The 22,207-nt window shown below is 39.8% G+C and overlaps 1 pseudogene; it reads left to right on the top strand.

The window, feature by feature from the left end:
* The first annotated feature begins 19,457 nt into the window (after positions 1-19,457).
* Positions 19,458-22,207, top strand: part of LOC122055036 — a 41,312-nt pseudogene continuing 38,562 nt past the window's right edge.

Genomic DNA, 22,207 nt, shown 5'->3' with positions numbered 1-22,207 from the left:
GTCTTTCCCAATGAGTAGTATGTCATCCACATACAATATAAGGAAGACAACTGTGCTCCCAACAACCTTCTTATAGACACAAGGTTCATCTTCATTCTTGATGAAACCAAATTGTTTGATTGCATCATCGAATCGAAGATTCCAGCTCCGAGAAGCTTGCTTTAGTCCATAAATGGACCTATGCAACTCGCATAGTCTGCCAGTATGCTGTGGATCTACAAAACCCTCAGGTTGTGTCATGTACACATCCTCGAGCAGGTTTCCATTCAGAAATGCGGTTTTGACATCCATCTGCCAGATCTCATAATCGTGGTACGCTGCAATAGCAAGCATGATCCGAATGGATTTAAACATCGCTACTGGAGAAAAAGTTTCATCATAGTCAATACCATGAATTTGCTTGAAACCTTTAGCTACCAAGCGACCCTTATAAATAAGTCCATCCATGTCAGTCTTTCCCTTTAAGACCCACTTACACCCAATGGGTTTGACCCCTTCAGGTGGATCAACCAAAGTCCATACTTGGTTAGTGTATATGGATTCCATCTTGGATCTCATGGCCTCTAGTCATTTCTCGGAATCTGGTCTCATCACAGCTTCCTGATAGGAGGTAGGCTCATCCTCAATGAGCACAATGTCATCATGGTCAGATAAGAGAAATGAATATCTCTCAGGCTGACGACGTACCCTATCAGACTTGCGAAGAGGTAGGTCTACATGAACTCGTTGTTGTTCCTCAACTCCTTATGGAACAACATCATCCACAACACTTTGTGGTTCCAGTTCACCTTCCATCGACGCTTCAGTGCTATGGTTCACATCTTGAACTTCTTCAAGATCGAATGTACTCCCACTAGTCTTTCTAGAAACAAAATCCCTTTCTAGAAATACCCCAGTCTTAGCCACAACTATCTTGTGTTAACTGGGAATGTAGAAGTAAAATCCCTTCGTTTCCTTGGGATATCCAATAAAATATCCACTAAAAGGAGTCTTGGTCATCTTGCCCAGTCGGCATGACTCGCATGTCTCATATGATTCAAAATCAAATGAGTCCAGCAAACCATCTTTATGGAGCTGGGATATGCGTTTGTCATTTATATAACCTAAGCGACAGTGCCAGATATAGGTTTAGTTCATGTCATTTGACTTGAACCTCTTGGTACTTATGTTATAGATAGGGTTTTCAAGGTCTAGAATGTAGAGTCCGTTCATCAGATGTGCACTACAATAGAACATATCATTTAAATAAACTGAACAACATTTGTTCTTTATTATAAATGAAAAGTCTTTCTTGTCTAAACAAGAAACTGATATAATGTTCTTAGTCAAAGCAGGCACATAACAACAATCATCCAATTCTAGTACAAGCCCAGAGGGCAGAGATAGAGAATAAGTTCCTACAGTAACAGCAGCAACCCGTGCTCCATTGCCTACTCATAGGTCCACCTCGCCCTTCGTCAATGCCCTGCTATTTCTCAGCGCCTGCACATTAGTACAAATGTGAGAAGCATATCCGGTATCTAATACCCATGATGAAGAAATGGATAGATTGACTTCTATAACATATATACCTAAAGTGGAAGTCTCACTTCTCTTCTTCTTAAGATCTTCTAGGTACACTTTGCAGTTCCTCTTCCAGTGCCCGATCTGACCACAGTGGAAGCAGGTATCATCCTTGGCAACCCCTCCTTTGGGTTTCAGTGCCTTGCCTTTGCCCTTGGCTTGGGACTTTCCCTTACCTTTGGGCTTGCCCTTGCCCTTGTGTTTCTGAACCATCAGAATAGAGTTGGGCTTAACCTTCTTAAGGTTGAGCTCAGCAATTCTTAACATGCTAAGCAGCTCAGGCAGTGACTTATCAATTTCGTTCATATTGTAATTTAGAATAAATTGACTATAGCTATCTAGCAAGGATTGCAAGATCAAGTCAGTGGCCAGCTCTTGGCCAAGTGGGAATCTCAACCGCTGTAGGTTTCTGTGTAACCAATCATCTTGAGTATATATGGGCCTACGGGAGTCTCGTCTTGCATCTTGCACTGAAACAGTGCCTTAGAGATCTTGAATCTCTCGTGCCTCGCTTGTCCTTTATATAGTTGACGAAGATGTTCAACCATATCATAAGCACCCATCAACTTGTGTTGCTTCTGACACTCAGAGTTCATAGTCGCGAGCATAAGACATGACACATCTAATGCGTCATCTTGATGCTTCTTGTACGCATCTCGATCAGCTCGCGTGGTAGTGGAAGGAGGTGCCTCAGGAATGGGCTGCTCCAGGACGTACAATTTTCGTTCCTCTGTGAGAACTATTCTCAGTTTCCTGTACCAGTCCAGGAAGTTAGCTCCATTGAGCTTGTCCTTCTCGAGGACAGAACGCAGGGAGAAGGAGTTCGTGTTTGATGACATGGTAATCTACAACAGAAAAATGCAGAAAAGAAATATCATATTCCAATTAATCATCTAATTAAGCCTTTAATTAAATGATGCTCCCACTGAATTATAGAACTTTTGTAGAATCAAGTCATGGACATGGTCAAACCACACCTACTAGATTCTAACCAACTATAATTCGTGCGGGACAAGATCCACATCATACTACGTCCTGAGTTAGCTTTGGCTAAATCGCCCAAGACTTAGTATGATCGGTAGTTAACTAATTACCAATTACATCTCTATGCAACTCTTGTTTATAGGATCAAGATCCGCATGTATATTAAAACTTGAGTTAGCTTTGGCTAAATCGCCCAAGAGTTAATATAAATGTGATTTTGACCTATCTACCAACCATTGGAAAATGCCTATAGTTAATCTCAATCCAATTGAGTTAACTAGTTACTCAATCTAATTGAGTTGTACTCACCCATGCGTTGATAGGCGGGACCAAGATTGTCCCTCTGCACCCTACCAAGATAATATGTGTTGCTCTGCTTTGGCAGATTCAACAACAACATATGATCGTGGTAGTGATGTGTATCACGGCATGGTAGGCATTTTGAGTTGACACGATTGAGATCTAATCTAATCGACGATGTGTATCATATACTCGATTTAGATCTAATCTAATCGTGGAGGTGCATCATGTACGCGGATTTGATCTAATCTAATCGTTAATGTACTAAGTAATTACTAATCTAGCATGCATCACATACACACATACAAGCAATTAATTAAATTTTGTGATTAGTCATGGCCCTACTACGATCTTCTCAAGCCAATGAGAAGAACGGTTGGTCAACCTAGGGTCAATAGTGTTGGTGCAACCTTAGGTCAAGGTTGACCTGGGTGACCCGACTCGAGTTGACCTGACTCGAGGTATATTTTGATGTTTGACAAGAATGGAGAAGTTGTATTTTGATGTTTGACAAGAATGGAGAAGTTGTATTTTGATGTTTGACAAAAATAGGAACTTGGGGGATTGTGGGTGCAACCTTTGGTCAAGGTTGATCTGGTTGACCCGACTTGAGTTGACCTGATTCGGGAAAAGTCCAAGTATGGAGACTTGGCACGGAAAAGTCCAAGCAGGGAGCTTGGGACGGGAAAAGTCCAAGCAGGGAGCTTGGCATGGGAAAATTCCAAGTATGGAGACTTGGCACGGAAAAGTCCAAGTATGGAGACTTGGCACGGAAAAGTCCAAGCAGGGAGCTTGGCACGGGAAAAGTCCAAGAAGGGAGCTTGGCACGGGGAAAAATCCAAGTATGGAAGCTTGGCATGGTAGGTCAGAGAGGGCTCGGTAGCTTGTTCTCCGGACTAGGTCAGAGAGGGCTCGGTAGCTCGTTCTCTAGACCGGACGAAGTTGGAGAGGGCTCGGTAGCTCGTTCTCTGGACTAGGTCAGAGAGGGCTCGGTAGCTCGTTCTCTGGACTAGACGTGGAAGTCGGAGAGGGCTCGGTAGCTCGTTCTCCGGACTAGGTCAGAGAGGGCTCGGTAGCTCGTTCTCTAGATCAGGAAGGCTTTAGGTTTAAGGCTGGGTAATTGGATCGGTCTACTGACCGATCCAGTGAAACACTGGGTTATCTGATCGGTCTGTGGACTGATCAGTAACCACACAGAAAGCTTCTGTGGGTTATCTGATCAGTCTGTGGACCAATCAGTAACCACACAGAAAGCCTCTGTGAGTTATCTGATCGGTCTAGGGACCGATCAGTAAGAAGGCTGATCGGTCCACAGACCGATCAGGGATCGCAACCAACTCTCTGTGAGAGTTGGGATCGGTCTGGGGACCGATCAGAGTCGGGCCTGATCGGTTCCCCGACCGATCAGATCTGCCCTGGACCGATCAGGGTGGAGCCTGATCGGTCCAGGTCTAGCCATTGAGACACAACGGCTAGATTTCTGTCTTCTTCTTCGCAGGTTTTGATATAAGGTGGAGGGCTCTACTGTTGGGACTGCTTCTGCTTCTTCTTCCTCCTTGTGATCTGAGCTTTGCTGAGCTCTGCATTACTGAAGCTTTGTGTGAGCTTCCCTCGGCTGGACTCCAACTGATCAGCTACTGCTGTGGTTGGCATCCGTGAAGTTGCTGCTTCATCAACAGTCGACAAGAAGGCAAGCAAACTAGTGTTTTTACATTCATATTGTTTTTGGCTTCTTGCTGTATTTCTTGTACTCCGATCTTGCTGTTGCAAGAGAGATTGTGGCGAGGTTTCTCCACCCAAAAGGAGTTTTTATTAGCCGATTTTCTGGGGTCTCATCCACCGACGGATTGATAGGATTCGTCCACCTTACGGACACGCCGAGGAGTAGGAGTATCATCTCCGAACCGTGTTATATCGTAGCGTTTGAGGTTTGATATTCTCCCGTTTCGTTTCTATCTTTTATTTTCGCTGCGCTAACTAAAATTGTAGGAAGAAACGAGAATTTGGGGTCGGCTATTCACACCCCCCTCTCTAGCCGCATCTGAAGGTCCTAACAAATAGCTTCCTCAAGCTCCTCCCTTTGACCGTCATGTGTTGCTCGCACCCTCCTCGTAACTCCGTCTCGAGTGGACCTTCCACCGCTCCAATTTTGTACATTGCAAAAGGTGAAACTCGAGTTACATTCGAGTCTAAAAACTATTTTACAACAGGAATATAAATAGAAGGGCACGACGCACAGGTCGCAAATCAAGTTCAACACGCACAAACACACAAAATGGCGCGTAGGCCATATTATGAATTACAACACATATTTCCAATCAAATTGGGTTCTTTGGGCCATGCCCATCACAAAATTATACATAATTCTAAATTATGTGATTTTCATAAATTTTTGTAATTTTTTTTATAATATTTTTATGATTTTATGAGTCGCAACTTCCCGGCAGTCCCAATTAGCAATTTTCGGGTGCAATCGCGGAACGAAGCCCCTTGCGGGGTTCGGGGCAGCACCCCTACTTGCGATATAACCATCGCAAGTATTCCTAAGCGATCCTACAGCGCCTTAAGTCACTGTCCCAAAATGTATTGGGCGAGACCTTGCCGATTCGAAAGGTGTTTCTCGGTAGTCGAAGCCTACAAGTGTTCAAACACTTGTTGCTTCTCTTCTACGAGAAAAATACCTATAAAATACATAAAAATCATAAATTTACAGAAAGTTACAGAACTGATATTTTTCATAAAAATACAAACGAAACTCGTACATGCTTCGCACGTGGCTCTGATACCACTGTTGGGTTTTTCGGGCTGTAAAAACCGCTTTTTGCGTTGCGGAAACCCCAAATCCCATGTCATCGGATCCGTGCGAAGTTATAAAGCAAAAATTTTCTATGTGTACGAGTTTCTCTAACATAGATCTACAAAGAAAAAGAGTTTACCCTTGATGTGATGCCCTTCGTAAATCCCGCTCGTCCAAGGTTCGCCGGATCTCAAGGTTGTCAAGTGTACAACCCTCTATGTGTATCCACATGAACAAATCGATGGAGAGAACCTCTAAAGATGTGCTAGCAACCTTAGAGGATCAATAATGGTGGAGAAGAGGGAGAGAAGAAAGGTAAAGGACGAAGAAGATGGAGTTACTCACACAAAATAAAACTCCCACAAGGGTGTAATGTGGTCGACCACTTCAAGAAGGCTTTTAAACCTCCATGGGATATCAAGAGTCACAACACTTGATCTCCCTCATGAGGTGGCACACACATGTGATAGCCTTGATGATGTGGCACATCATAATTAGCCCACTCGATGCCAACTCACAAATGAGGTGGCAATGGTCAAGTCAACCTTGACCTTTCATCTTCCTCTCAAGTCAAGTCAAACTTGACCACTTCTCTCCAATGGTTGATCAAATCTAACCATTGGTTCAAGTCAATTTTTAATTTAATGAATCTCTATTCATTGAATTAAATTGGTTCAATGAGTCTAAGTCCAAATTAGACTCATTTACATGAACCAAATTGAGTCCAACTCAATTAGTTTACTTTGGATTACTTTTAATCCAATTTGGTTCATCACATGAACCTAATCCTCTTGGTTCATCATATGAACCTAATCTCCATCTAATTGCCCTTTGTGTGTGACCCTATAGGTTCTTGTAACGTTGGCAATGCTCCTAAACCCATTTAGAAGCATAAGTAATGAGCGGTATCTAGCAACACATCATTACTATCCAAGTTTCAAGAATGTTGAGATCCAACATCACCTTGTGACTACTAATTGTGACCCCTCACAATATTTGACAAGTGTCTTTCTATCCTTGACATCTAGATTGATCAATATGAGGCATAGACCTTGTCATCCTCTAATCAATCTAAATCTTGAATTCTAAGTAGACTCACTCAATCAAATGAGCTCAACATCTCATATTGACTCATTTGGGCATAGCCATGCACTTAGTGGTCTCACTCTATCAAGAATAATGATGTCACTCCCGTCATATAGGAGGGATAGATCCCATCTACATCACTCACATCCCTCTACATAATTTGTTACATACCCAGTAATCACCTTTATAGTCCACCCAGTTACGGGTGACGTTTAACGAAGTCAAAGTATGTAACTCCTTATGTAGGGAACCATGGTGACTTCAGGTCCAAGGACTAATAGTCATACTAATAGCCACATGAGAAAGTATATGACACTCATATAACGATCCATGATACTTTCTCATGGAGGGTTATTCAGTATACATTCTCCAATGTATACCCATGTGTTAACTTGATATCTCCATATCCATGACTTGTGGGATCAAGTCATCGAGTTGACCTACATGCTAGTCTCGTCGCATTAACATTGTCCCTGAATGTTAATACTTGACTAGGAATGATTAAGAGTAGTGTTCCCTATATCATCTCAATATCGATTCAACCAATCGATTGATATAGGTAAGAACCTTCTACTCAAGGACGCTATTATACTTAGTTATTTGACACCAATACAAGTAAGCATAATAACCATAAACAAATGCCTTTATAAACATAAGAATATGATACAACAAGTTCATACAACAATCATCAAATGATTGGCTCTAGGGCTCTAACTAACATAAGCCTAGTCTGAGTCATATTCGGATATGTGGTAGTCCAGCACATGTATTGAAGGGAGATACTAACAAGTTGGAATCACGTACAGTAGTTTGTCTGTTTGCAGGATATCCTAAGGGAATGAAAGGTGTTTTTTTTTATAATCCTAAAAATCAGAAGATCATTGTTAGCACCAATGCTCGATTTTTAGAGGAAGATTATGTAATGAACCATAAGCCCATTAGTGAAATTGTTCTAGAAGAAATGCGAGAGGATACACCTACTTTAGTACCAACAGTACAGATGAAATATCACAAGAAACTGCAATACGTGTCACAAATGATGCACAGTTACAGATAGTGTCTCGTCATAGTGGGAGGGTTGTGAGGCAACCTGAAAAATTCATATTTTTGGGAGAGTCTTCGGATTTGATCCCTGATGAACATGAACCTGATCCCCGAACATATGATGAAGCACTCCAAGATAAAGATGCAACATCTTGGCAAAGAGCAATGAATTCAGAAATAGAATCTATGTATTCTAACAAAGTCTGAGAGCTAGTAGAACCATCAAATAGTGCAAAAGCTATTGGATGTAAATGGATCTACAAAAGGAAAAGATGGATAGATGGGAAGGTGAAAACCTTCAAAGCAAGGTTTGTAACGAAGGGGTATACTTAGAAAGAGGGAATCAATTATGAGGAAACATTTTTGCCAGTAGCTATGCTTAAGTCTATCTGGATACTCTTATCTATTGTTGCTCATATGGATTATGAGGTTTGGAAAATGGATGTTAAGACAACTTTCCTTAATGGAAGTCTTGAAAAAAACATTCATATGAAGCAACCAGAAGGGTTTATTGTAAAGGGCAAAGAGCATCTAGTATGTAAGCTCAATCGGTCTATTTATGGACTGAAGCAAGCTTTAAGGTCTTGGAACATCCTGTTTAATGAAGTAATCCAGTCATATGGATTTATTCAGTGTCCGGATAAGTTTTGTGTATACAAGAAGTGTGATGATAATGTGGTGGTATTTCTTATACTTTGCGTAGATGACATTTTGTTAGTTGGAAACAATATCAAAGTGTTGTCGGAAGTAAGGGTATGGTTGTCCAAGCAATTCAATATGAAGGACTTGGGAGAATGTGCACATATTCTCGGGATCAAAGTAATAAGGGATCGCAAGAAAAGAATGTTGTGCTTATCTCAAGCTTCATATATCGATACAATCCTAACTCGTTTTAGCATGCAAGACTCCAAGAAAGGTTTTCTACCCTTTAGGCATGGAGTATCTTTATCTAAGGAGATGTCTCCGAAGACATCAAAAGAGATAGAAGAGATGAAGGCAGTTCCTTATGCTTCAGCTGTAGGAAGCCTAATGTATGCTATGATGTGCACGAGACCGGATATCTGTTTTGTCGTAGGCATGGTTAGCAGATATCAAAATAATCCAGGACAGGGACATTGGACTACCGTAAAGCATATATTAAAGTACCTAAGAAGGACTAGAGATTATATGCTAGTATACCAAGAAGATGATCTGCTCCCTCTAGGTTACACGGATTCTGACTTTCAATCAGATTGGGACAAATAGTAAGTCAACATTGGGGTTTTGTGTTTACTTTAGGAGGTAAAGCCATAACAATGGAGGGGTGTTAAGCATAGATGTTTTTTCAGACTCCACCATAGAAGCTAAGTATGTGGCAGTCTTGGAGACAACCATAGAAGCAGAATGGCTCAGTAACTTCATGATGGACTTAGATGTGATTCCTGATTTGCCCAAAATTATTGGTACAGTAGAAAACTCGAAGGAACCACGAGCTATAAGGCAAGTAAACACATAGAGCGCAAGTACCACCTAATACAAGACATCGTATAACGAGGAGAAGTTGTTGCCGCCTAGATTGCATCAGATGATAACCAGAAGATCCTTTCACTAAGGCCCTTAAGGCAAGAGCTTTTGATGGGTATGTTGAGGGTTGGGAATCAGATCTATAACAGGGTATATGACGACATAGTCTTTTAGTATAAGTGGGAGATTGTTAGAGTGTATACTAAAAGTCTAGCTTTTTGTAAACATTTATTTTGATTGGGTTAATTAACCGTTGGTACTAAGGTTATTGGAATCACCCAATAAGAGAAGACAGGGTTAATCAACCATTGGTGGGCTTGTTAGAGTGTTCTCTTATTTCTTTAAGAACAAGTTTACTCATGGGCTTGTGGTTCATTACATAGTCCTCTTCTAAAAATCGAGCATTGGTGCTAACAATGACCTTCTGATCTTTAGGACTATAAAATAAACCACCTTTCGTTCCTTTAGGATGACCCACAAACAAGCGAACTTCTGTACGTGATTCCAACTTATCAGTGTCTCCCTTCAGCACATATTTTGGACTACCCCAAATTCGAATATGCTTCAAACTAAGCTTACGTCCATTCCACAATTCTATTGGAGTAGAGGGTACTGACTTAGATAGTACCATGTTCAAAATGTATATTGTCATTTCCAGAGCATATCCCCAAAACGAATTTGGTAAATCTGAATAACTCATCATTGATCTAACCATTTCCATAAGAGTCCTATTCCTTCGTTCTGCCACACCATTCTGTTGGGGTGTACCAAGTGCAGACAGTTGGGATTGAATCCCGGCCTCTGATAAGTAACTCCTAAACTCTCCTAAGAGGTACTCGCCACCACGATCAGACCATAGTCTCTTGATACTTTTACCATAATGTTTCTCCACATCAGCCTTGTACTCTTATTAAAGCACTCAGACTAGCGGCGCATCAAGTAAATGTACCCGTATCTTGAATAGTCATCTATAGATCAAATATTCAAAACCACCTCTTGCTTGGATAGTCATAGGCCCACACAAATCAGAATGAACCAATTCAAACACATCTTTGGCTCTATACCCCTTAGCCTTAAAAGGTCTCTTGGTCATTTTTCCTTCCAAACAAGACTCGCAGGTTGGAAAGTTTTCCACCACCAATGAACCCAAAAGTCCATCGACTATTAACCTTTGAATCCTACTCAAGTTAATATGACTAACTCTTAGATGCCAAAGATATATTTAGTTCATTTCTGAAGGTTCACTACAAGAAAAAAGCTAATAGACAACGCTTTTAAAGTGTTGTCTTTGTGCCTGAAAAAGCGTTGTTAAAGGCACTGTTGTTAAAAGTTTGCTCAACGACAACGCTTTAAAAGCGTTGTCGTTTGTAGCGAAGACAACGCTTTTGTAACACTATTACAACGCTTTAAAAGCATTGTTGTTTTTTTATAAAGACAACACTTTTTGCAACGCTTTAAAAGCGTTGTCATTTTAAAGAAAAAAAATATAAAAAAATATTTAAAAATTATTATTATTTACAAAACTATTATTTTTCTTTTACTATGTATAGATTCGAATTTTACATATGATCAACTCAGCTAATGATTTCAAACTCATACCAAAATAATAGAATTCTAACATTGAAGTAATATTAGTATTTAATTACATGAGAAGCTAGTAAATATCAAAATTAGCAATAATTCTGTTTCAAAGTAGACAGTGATATTCACAAATAAAACAAAAGAGCACAAAATAACTAGCCGACCTCGAAGCCAATAATCTGTTTACTTCTACTAGCTACACTAAAAAATTATTATCGGCTTGAGAACGGGACAAAACAGTACAGTAATTACTACCACAATACTGAAGAAGTAGCTTGTCTTTCTCAATCTATTACAGGAATAAGCAATTGGATTTTGTCTAGGGTCTTTGTGAGCTTTGAACAAATTAAACAGTTGGCCTGAAATATAAATAAAAAATTACAGTCAATAGTTTGAACCAAATAATTACTTCTACTAGCTATTTTCTATAAATGAACCAAATGTAAAACTCATTACTCAGAAATGAAATGCTTGCAGAAAGAAAGAAAGAAAGCTTGCAGAAATGCAACATTTCTTCAAATTGTAGAAAGAAAGCTTGCAGAAATGAAATTCTTTCTTCTCTGCAAACGCTTTCTTGCAAAAAGTACTGTTGTTGCAGAAATACAACGTTTCTTCAAACTGCAGAAATAAAGCTTGCAGAAAGAAAGCTTAGCTTGCAGAAAGGCAACGTTTTTTCAAACTGTATTCTAAAATGCATGCAGTTTCTAATATGCATTCTAAAATGCATACAGTTTCTAAACTGCATTCTTCAAACTGTGCAGTTTCTAATATGCAAAGAAAGCTTGCAATTTCTCCATTCTAAAATGCATACAGTATTTCTCCATTCTAAAATGCATATAGTATTTGCAGAAAGAAAGCTAAAATGAAACGTTTAGAATATGAGTTTAACCAATAGTGGAAAATTTACAGTATGAGTTTAATCAATATGAAACGTTTAGAATATTTGCAAAGAAAGCTTGCAGAATAGACTTAATATTGTGCCATTCATCACAATGTTGATGACTGAACCCATAATGACTTAGCATGAATTAAGGGCAACAAACTGAAGACAAGAAAGTACTCCAATGTATCTGAGCTACAGCTTAATTGTTGCCCTTGTAATTTTTTAACTACTGCTAAAGTGGCTTGAGCCAAGTAGGAAAAAATTGACCTAGAGTTTAAGTACTGGAGCATCTCCACCTAAGTGACTAGTCACCAATGATAATTAGATTGTGTACAAAATAGAACTTATCCATTTTAGAGTGTCATTGTGTTGATTAGAACTGGAGCATCTACATCCAAGCGACTAGCCACTTGGATTGATAAGAAGCCACTAATAAGCAGCAGTGAAAATTAATAAGCTGGAGAAACTATTGCTCACAAATCAAATATATTTTACTAGGAAGTCAAAAGGATACGACTAACTGGAGTATTTTATAGAAAAAGTAATATTGAAGACTCTCACTGCAAGATAAAGAAAAAGTAATTATAAACTATGTCCAGCGAAGTGTAGTAGGGGTTTAGACAAATAAAAGTATTCCTAAATGAATTTTCACCAATAGGTTTTAGTCCAGCGAAGTGTATAACAGCATTAAACCTGCAGAAACAAACAAAATGATGCCATGCAACGTTAAAAAGGATATCCAAACAAAATCGGAAGCAGACAGTTAAATGACAGCAAAATAATAAGCAGCAAAGGTCTAAATCACAGTGTATTAGGCTTGGCAGCCTCAATATGCAATGCCAAACAAACATCAGCATGCAACGCCAAACAAAGGTCTAAATCATAGTTTATTAAAGAACCATAAATAACTATTTAAACAAATAATAAGAACCTTTATCTAAATCACAGTGAAGCAAAAAGTTGCTTCTTGCTAAAGATAATGAACTAAATTACATAAACTTTAGCTAAAACAAGGTAATGGAACACCATGAAGCATTTGATCAGATACATTGCCACAAATAATTGTACCATGTGCAACAATATTTGTGCTAGATTCCAATGTCAATGCAACAGGTTTTCCCTAAAATGTAAAAGTTGCAGGTCACAAAATCTATAGGTCACAATAAATATAACTGCAACTAGTGTTATAGTAGTGGAGTGATTAGAGGATAGCACATGGAATTGCTCGTATGTTTCATTCTTTAAAACTGTACCATCAATCTTGTCCTCCACGAGGGTGCCATTAGGTTTCTCCTCCAAGAACAAACCATTAGCCTTGTCTGATTTCTCAGCCAAATTGTGTTATGAAGATGGATTAACAGATCTAGAGTCGACACTCATTGTCACAGCCATTTGAGTATCTGTTTGCTTCTCCATGAGTGTGTCATCAGTTTCCTTTTCCAAGGGTGCACCATTTGACATCTTCTGAGGGCCCTTATCGCGATCCATATCTGTTTCCATAGCCAAATCAACCTCTACAGATACATCAAAAGATTTCACGTTAGTAATAAAATAAGCTTGTTCATGCAGCAAAGAGCTCTGTTTTCCACATGTTTTCTACTCCAACGAAATCAATAAGCCTCATCATTAAGTTTAGATTTTGTGTTTTCAGCAAGCTCATTTATTACATGCTCCCGACCAGCATTAACCAACAACTCAGTCATTGGTGATGGCATAAAGGCTTATCAGCAGAAAACTAGTTAACTTACAATGCAATAAAATATATTGACCATGAAATCTGTGAGAAATAGAAAAAATAACAAAACCCGAGTTTTTGATGTAACCTATAATTATCTAAAAAGAACTAATTTAGTTCTCGGGAAAGAATAAAGTCTGGATGCTCCAAAGGGAGGAACTTAGAAAAGGGAAATAATGTTCATCCACAACATATAATATCTCAGGCTCAAATGATCATAAGAATCCAACCTTATCAACTTGATTTTTTTCGATAACCATGAAAAGGCCTACGCAAAAATCAACTTTGTTCCGTGACATAATGGATAGATAAATAATGCATCCTCAAATCCCTCAAAATTGCAACGTGATCAATTCATTGATGTGAAGGATCAAACCTGGAGGAACAAGGAAGTCTGGAGATGTCGGCGTGAGACTCACACCGCATTGCCGATTCTTCCGCGACGCAAAAGCTATATTTAGGAAGAATGTGCACCTGTAGGTCACAGAAGCGTCGGAGGAACTCCAATGGCGAGGAAGCGCTTCGATTCACACCAAAACCCTAGGCTTTGCAAAGGAAGAGAAAGGGAAGGGAAGGGGAAAGGAACACAAACTAAAATACTATGCGTGTACTTACCGCGCGAGGCTTAGCAGCCGTCCTTGCTCAGCCTTAGGATTTATATCCAAACTGGGCCCCGAGCGTGTAGATCGAAAAAGGTGAAGGAATAAGGTGAGGAAATTTTGCCCGCGGTCCCGACGGAGAGGAGTTCGGAGGAGAGGTTCACGGAGAGGAGTTCGCCGGAGAGGGGTTTGTTGGAGAGGAGTTGGAAGGAGAGGGCGTGAGAGGAGGAGTTGGATGGAGAAGGCCGTGTGAGATGACGAGTTGGGAGAAGGGTTCAGGATAAAAAATGATCAGAAGATAGGAGTTGGGAGAAGGGTTCAGGTTTTCTACTCCTTACTTAGATCCAACGGTTTGTATTAATCAAGATTTAGATGTGAATATAACAATAGACAACACTTTTTAAAAAACGTTGTCGTAGACACTAAAAAAAGGCTAATAGACAACGTTTTTTACGAAGCGTTGTCTTTGACCCATAAAAATCACTAATAGACAACGGTTTTTAGAAAAGTATTGTCTATTAATAAGAAAATAATGAAATAGACAACGCTTTTCACTAAAAGCGTTGTTAAAAAAATATAGACAAGCGTTGTCGTTTAAGTGTTGTAGAACCGCAATTTTCTTGTAGTGGTTGCTTTCTCTTATTAGAATTAGAAGATGTGTTATTAATTTCCATTTGTTGCATCATGGGAGTTATTAGATTTAGAGTATATAAATTACCAACAAACCTACCAGAACAGATAAATACCCTATTTTTCTTGATAACAACTTTGGCATCAAAAGAAATAGAATATCCATCCGTATATAGTTTAGAAACTGAAATCAAGTTCTTTCTAAAACTTTGTACATAAAAATAATTTCTCAAAATCAATGTTTTATTCCTATCAAAAGATAAATAAACATCTCCCACTGCAACAACCACCACTTTCATAGCATTGCCCATGTAGACGGTGATTTCCCCTTCATGTAGTTGTCGGATTTCCTGGAACCCCTGCAATGAATTACAGACATGATCAGTGGCTCCCATATCTACACACCAGGTACCGGTAGATGACACCACTAAACATGTTTCTACAACTAATGAATAGAATACACATGTATTGTTCTCAATTTTGCGAGGGCAGTCAACTTTTTGTTTCCAATCAATATAATTGGGACTTGTAAGTTTATTCTCTAATATAACAGCAGGAGGTTTGAAGGCCATTTGAAATCCTAAGAATCATAAAATATTTTATCAATACTTTAGAATTTAAAATAATATTGATTTCTCAAACAATATCATTTAAATTCACCAAACCTCAAAACACCGTGAATTTTGTATGCCACGTTAGTGTGGACGTATAAAAATTCAAACATTTGTAAGAGGGGGTTAAACCCATTAATTTTATTATCTTGTCAACCTAACTTTATGACAAATAAAATTAATAGTTAATTTTTCTTCGGTCACACAAATAATAGCAGTAACTCCGATGGGGAGGACACTATTAAATGTGTACCATTACTTGATACTTAGTTCATTAAATAGGATTGTGCCCCTTCAGTTGTAGAAGATCACACGCACCTAAATAACTTCCTATAATCATCCATAAAGAAAGTTTGATCAAGTGATCTGTGTTGACTTTCCACAAGTGTTCGGAAATGTCGTAAGTAATAATAAAAGATATCGTATCCACAAGGACTGGAATAACCACTAAAGATGTCTCAACACGAGTTAGCAAAACAACTAATCAATGGATTGACAAAAGAAAAGTACAACTATGCAAAGTAAAACATAGAAACTAAAGAATAAGAAACAAGAATAAGGGCTATGATAAAGGTATGTTCTAGGAGTTTCGATTTCTTTGTAAGGTTATTCAATGTAAATGATCTACCAAATCTTATTCCTCAATTGTCCATTGATATGGGTTAGGTTTAGTAAGTCCCTGGTCAAAAGGGGAAAAAGAGATAACAGAATGAAGCAAGTATGAATATCGGCCAGGATAACAGGTTTAAAGAAATATAGGCCAATATCGGCCGGGACAACATACTTAAGGAAATATAGGCCAATATCGGCGGGGGTAACAGGCTTAAGGAAATATAGGCCAATATCGGCCAGGGTAATAGCCTTAAAGAAATATAGGTCAATATTGGTCGGGGTAACAGGTTTAAGGAAATATAGGCCAATATCGGCCGGGGTAACACACTTAAAAAAATTTAGGCCAATATCGGTCGGGACAACAGGTTTAAGGAAATATAGGCCAATATCGCTGGACAACATGCTTAAGGAAATATAGGCCAATATCGGCCGGGGTAACAGGCTTAAGGAAAAATAGGCCAATATCGGCCGAGGTAACACACTTAAGAAAATATAGGCCAATATCAGCCAGGATAACAAGTTCAAGGAAATATAAGCCAATATCGGTCAGGACAGCAGGCTTAAGGAAATATAGGCCAATATCGACCCGGGTAGCATGCTTAAGAAAAGATAGGACAGGGCGAAAACAAATGTTTCGAGAATATTCATAAATAACTTATGTGATTGTATAACAGGTTGATTGGTTTGGCGGGAAGAATGTTTCTAGACTCTTCTGCAGGTGCTAGGCGATAAAGAAGGTACATTTGGGGTATGAAAAAGATTCCTTAAAAGTTATTTTCTACAAGTACATGGTTTACGTCATCTCATAACAAACTCTAACAAACCGGGGTCCACTTCATGACTACGGAGGTTATATGAAGTGGTATAAAAAGGGGAATCCTCTTTGTTGGCCATGTATGCTCTCGCTCACAACACACAGAGTCATCTATTACAAACCCTAGTTCTAGCTACTGTTCATCTTCTTCCTTCCACACTAAGAGAGATCACTGACTTGAGCGTCGGAGGGCCAAGCCAGGGATTCCCACCTCGGTCTTAGGTTACTGACAGTAGTGTTGGTTGGTCTCTTGTGTGCAGGAAGCCGTGGAAGCTCCAGATCTCGGTATTCTTCACTGAATTCTTCTTCTCTTCCTTGGATCTTCGTACAAGGAGGGTGTTCGGTGGCTTTATTCTTCCAGATCCGCTTTGGTTTTCTCAGATCAGAATTCTCGGGTGTTCTTCTTCATCAGCAGTAAGTTCTCTCCCCAGCTTTCCATTTTGTCAAGCTTCTTAGACAGGATCAAATTTGGCACCGTCTGTGGGAAATTTCACCTGGATCTGAGATTGCAAGATGGAAGACGCTGGAAAAACGAACCTACTCACTATTAGTCAGGAAGATCTGGATTTCCTTATTAGCACGCATGTGCAAAAGGCTCTACAACAACAACAACAACAACAAGCTCATACTGGAGCTACTCTGCCAGTAGCTCATAATCCGGCAATCTCGACTACTGATCATCGGAAGGAAAGAGAGTTGGAAGAGGAAGATTGCGTGTATATTACTTCGGCCATTGCTTCCCCAACAAGACGCCCCCGAGCTTTTCTTCGTACTCCTTTCGAACAAGGAGGACGAAGGCCTGTATTTCAAGAATCCTCTGGCGAGGCACCAGACAAGGAGAAGCGCAAAGCTAAAATGATGGTGGCTATTGATAGCTCGCCAAAAAGAATTATTTCTCCGTTTTCTCAAGGCGTAATGGATGATCCGCTTCTTAAACGATATCAAAATCTTCAGATCGGCGAATACACTGGAACCACAGATCCAGAGGATCATTTATTAAAATTTGAGAATGTAGCTTTATTACAATAATTTTCTGATGGAGTGAAATGCCGGATGTTCCTTACAACACTTGGAGGAGCTGCTCAACGTTGGTTCAAAAGATTGCAGGAAAATTCTATCCGAAGGTTTAAGGATTTCAAGAAAGTTTTCTTGCTCCATTTTTCCAGCAACAAGAGGTATCACAAAACTCCCTGGAGCTTATTCTCAATTAAATAAGGAGCTAAAGAGTCTATTAGAGCCTATATTAAGAGATTCAATCAGGTAGCCATTGATGTGCCCAATGCCTCTACTGAGATATTAGTAAGTGCTTTTTCTCAAGGCTTGAATGATAATGATCTCTTTAAAGATCTGGTGGGAAATCCTCCTGCCAATTTTGACTCATTAATTGAACGTACTACTGAATTCATTAATGTTGAAGAAGCTTAGGCTGCGCGCAGAAAAGAAGATACTACTTCTTCTCCTGCTCCAGTTAAGGAGAAGGCTCCCGCTCCCATTCCTCCCCTGAGGGGGCCTCGAGTAATCCCTCCGCCCCATCGTCATACAGAGTATCGTCCACAAGCCGTACAACATGTGGAGATGCCACAGGAAGCACCAAGAAGGTGGTGCACTTATCACAAGACCAGCAGTCATCATACAGAAGACTATTTTGTTTTGAAAAATAAGAAAGCAAATAGGGATCATTATCAAAGGCGAAACTATTATCAATAACAATATCCCAGGCAGCAAAGTCCGCTCAAGATAGAATATCACCCGGCCGAACCTCAACAAGGTGTATTACCAAACCCAGCCGGTACAACTCAGGTGCCTGAGAATACTCAGCCTGAGGCCATGATAGCCCGACAAGAAGAGAACAGGAGCAATGACGCCCGAGGCAGCATTAATATGATCGTGGGCGGACCCACTGATGGAGATTCCAACAAGGTTAGAAAAGCACACGCACGAAGACTTGAGATCCATGCTGTAGGGTGCAGCATGGAGAGAGCAGCAGGATCGGAAATCAGTTTTGGGCCCAGAGACCTTGAAGGGGTAGAAATACCCCACGATGATGCGTTAATCATTAAGGCTGTGAGAGGCAATTATACTATTTCTTGTACCTTTATAGATGCTGGTAGTTCTGTAAATATTATTTTCAAAAAAGCTTTTGATCAACTGCAGATTGACCCGAGTGAACTTCAACAGATGGTGACTCCTTTATATGGATTCACTGGTAATGAGGTACAACCGTTTGGCCAAATAAAATTGGCCATATCTCTAGGGGAGGAGCCCCTCATGAGAACAAGAAGATCTTACTTCATGGTGGTGGATGCCCCCTCCTCCTATAATGTGATACTGGGTCAACCGGCCTTAAATGAGTTTAGGGCGGTCGTTTCTACTTTTTGTCAGAAAATTAAATTTCCTGTTGATGACCAGGTCGGAGAAGTACATGGTGATCAGAAGACGGCTCGTAAGTGTTATGTGGACATCATCAGGACTGAAGCTAGTGCCGCCCAAAAAATGCAAAAAATGGAGGTTAATGCTATTCAAGTGAAGCCACATGTCCTGGTTTATGAAGAAAAGGAAGAGGTCCAGATACAGATCGGTTGACCTGAAGCCACCACCTATGTCGCGGCTGATCTTGATCCTACTTTGAAAACAGAATTGATTCAGTGCTTGAAGAAAAATAATGATGTCTTTGCTTGGGCGACCAAGGAAGTCACGGGCGTTTCTCCTTCAATAATGGAGCATTCTTTACATGTCTTCCTAGATGCTCGGCCGGTTATACAAAGAAAGAGTAATTTCAGTGTTGAGCAAAATCAGATCATCAAGGAAGAAGTGGATAAATTGATGGAAGCCAGCTACATCAGGGAGGTGCAGTTCCCCAGTTGGTTGGCTAATGTTGTCCTAGTCTCTAAACCAGGAAACAAATGGCGGGTATGTATTAATTTCCGTGATCTTAACAAGGCCTGCCCGAAGGATTATTATCCATTGCCCTGGATCGATCAATTAGTGGATTCTGCAGCCGGGTGCAAATATATTTCTATGTTGGACGCCTATCAAGGCTATCATCAGGTTCCTCTCGCTAAGGAGGATCAGGAGAAGGTCAGTTTTATAACATCTGAAGGTACTTATTGTTATAATGTTATGCCATTTGGACTAAAAAATGGAGGTGCAACTTAACAAAGGCTTATGAATAAGGTCTTCCAGAAACAGATTGGAAGAAATATGGAAGTATATGTTGATGATATTTTAATTAAGTCTCTTCAGGCTACTGATCTCTGCAGGGATGTAGAGGAGACTTGCAGAACATTAAGACAATATGGGCTCAAGTTGAACCCGGGCAAATGTTTGTTTGGAGCAAAAGATGGAAAGTTCCTAGGGTATCTGGTGTCCGAGCGGGGAATAAAGGCCAACCCAAGCAAGGTTAAAGCACTTCAAAACATGGAGCCACCATGCAACATGAGGGAAGCTCAAAGACTCGTCGGCCGGATCACCGCCTTGTCTATATTCATTTCAAGGTCGGCCGATCGTAGCTTCCATTTCTCCAAGATACTCCGGAAGGCAAACAAATTTCAATGGGATGAAGAATGTGACAAAGCTTTCCAGGAATTAAAAGACTACTTATCCACTCTTCCTGTGTTGGCCAAACCTGTAATAGGAGAAACCCTATGGGTATATTTGTCAGCCAATGAAAATGCTGTAGGATCTGTGTTAGTTAGACAGGAAGGGAAAGAGTAACAACCTGTATATTTTTTTATCCATTTATTAAAAGGAGCCGAGTGTAGATATACTACACTCGAAAAGTTGGCTTATCCATTAGTGTTAACTGCCCGGAGGTTGCGCCTATATTTCCTAGCACATGCAATTATTGTATTGACCAACAATACTCTCGGGCGGATTTTGCTTAACCCAGAGGCATCTGGTTGGTTGATTAAATGGACGACCGAACTTAATGAGTATGACATACAATACCAACCTCGCTCGGCCATCAAAACACAAGCTCTAGCAGATTTTATCATAGAAGTTCAAGGTCCTTAAGAAGAGAATACTTGGAAAGTTTATGTGGATGGATCTTCAACCAGACAAGATAGTGGAATTGGTATTCTCCTTGTATCCCCAAGGGAAGATAAGCTCCAACTTTTTGTCAGGCTGAATTATAGGGTCACTAATAATGAAGTAGAATATGAAGCATTGATAGCAGGATTACAAGCTGCTCGACATGTGGGAGCAGCCCGGGTTTACATCTATTCTGATTCTCAATTAGCAGCCTAACAATTATCTGGTAACTTCGAAATCAATAATGATATACTTAGGTTATATGCTGAGGCATTTGATAAATTGAAGGTCCAGTTTCAAGAAGTAAATATACAAAAAATTCCTCAATCTAAGAATCAAGTAGCAGATGAATTAGCTAAATTAGCCTTGGCTATAACACCATGGAGCCTGGATCGGGCAGTTGAGCAGATATTATTAGTATCTTGTATTGAAAGACAGGCTGAAATAGAGATACAAGGTGATTGGAGAGCACAAATCATATTATATTTATAGCAGGGCATTCTTTCGATTGATGTAGAACAAGCAAGAATATTCAAGAAGAGAGTTTCTCAATACACTATGATAGGGGAATAGTTATATAAAATAGCTTTCACTAGACCTCTACTTAAATGTATTGGAACAGAAGATATACAATTTATCTTGTAAGAGGTTCATCAGGGCTCATGTGGCAGTCATATAGGAGGAAGATCCTTAGCCCGCATAATTTTACTAGCAGGATATTTCTGGCCTACCTTACATGATGATGCCGCCAAATTTGTAAGAACTTGCATTTCTTATCAGAAACATCAGAATATTCCACATCATCCTACACAATTATTAGTATGGCTAAATCGCCCAAGACTTAGTATGATCGGTAGGTAACTAATTACCAATTACATCTCTATGCAACTCTTGTTTATAGGATCAAGATCCGCATTTATATTAAAACTCGAGTTAGCTTTGGCTAATACGCCCAAGAGTTAATATAAACGTGATTTTGACCTATCTACCAACCATTGGAAAATGCCTATAGTTAAACTCGATCCAATTGAGTTAATTAGTTACTCAATCTAATTGAGTTGTACTCACCCATGCGTCGATAGGCGGGACCAAGATTGTCCCTCCGCACCCTACCAAGATAATATGCGTTGCTCTGCTTTGGCAGATTCAACAACATGTGATCAAGGTAGTAATGAGTATCACGGCATGGTAGGCATTTCGAATTGACGAGATTGAGATCTAATCTAATCGTCGATGTGTATCATATACTCGATTTAGATCTAATCTAATCGTGGAGGTGCATCATGTGCGCGACTTAGATCTATTCTAATCGGTAAGGCACTAATTAATTACTAATCTAGCATGCATCACATATACACACACAAGCAATTAATTAAACTTTTTGTGATTAGCCATGGCCCTACTACGATCTTCTCAAGCCAATGAGAAGATCG

This window comes from Zingiber officinale, chromosome 3B, assembly GCF_018446385.1.
Source record: "Zingiber officinale cultivar Zhangliang chromosome 3B, Zo_v1.1, whole genome shotgun sequence".
NCBI classification, from domain to species: Eukaryota; Viridiplantae; Streptophyta; class Magnoliopsida; order Zingiberales; family Zingiberaceae; genus Zingiber; species Zingiber officinale.
This window is presented reverse-complemented; position numbering and strand designations above follow the sequence as displayed.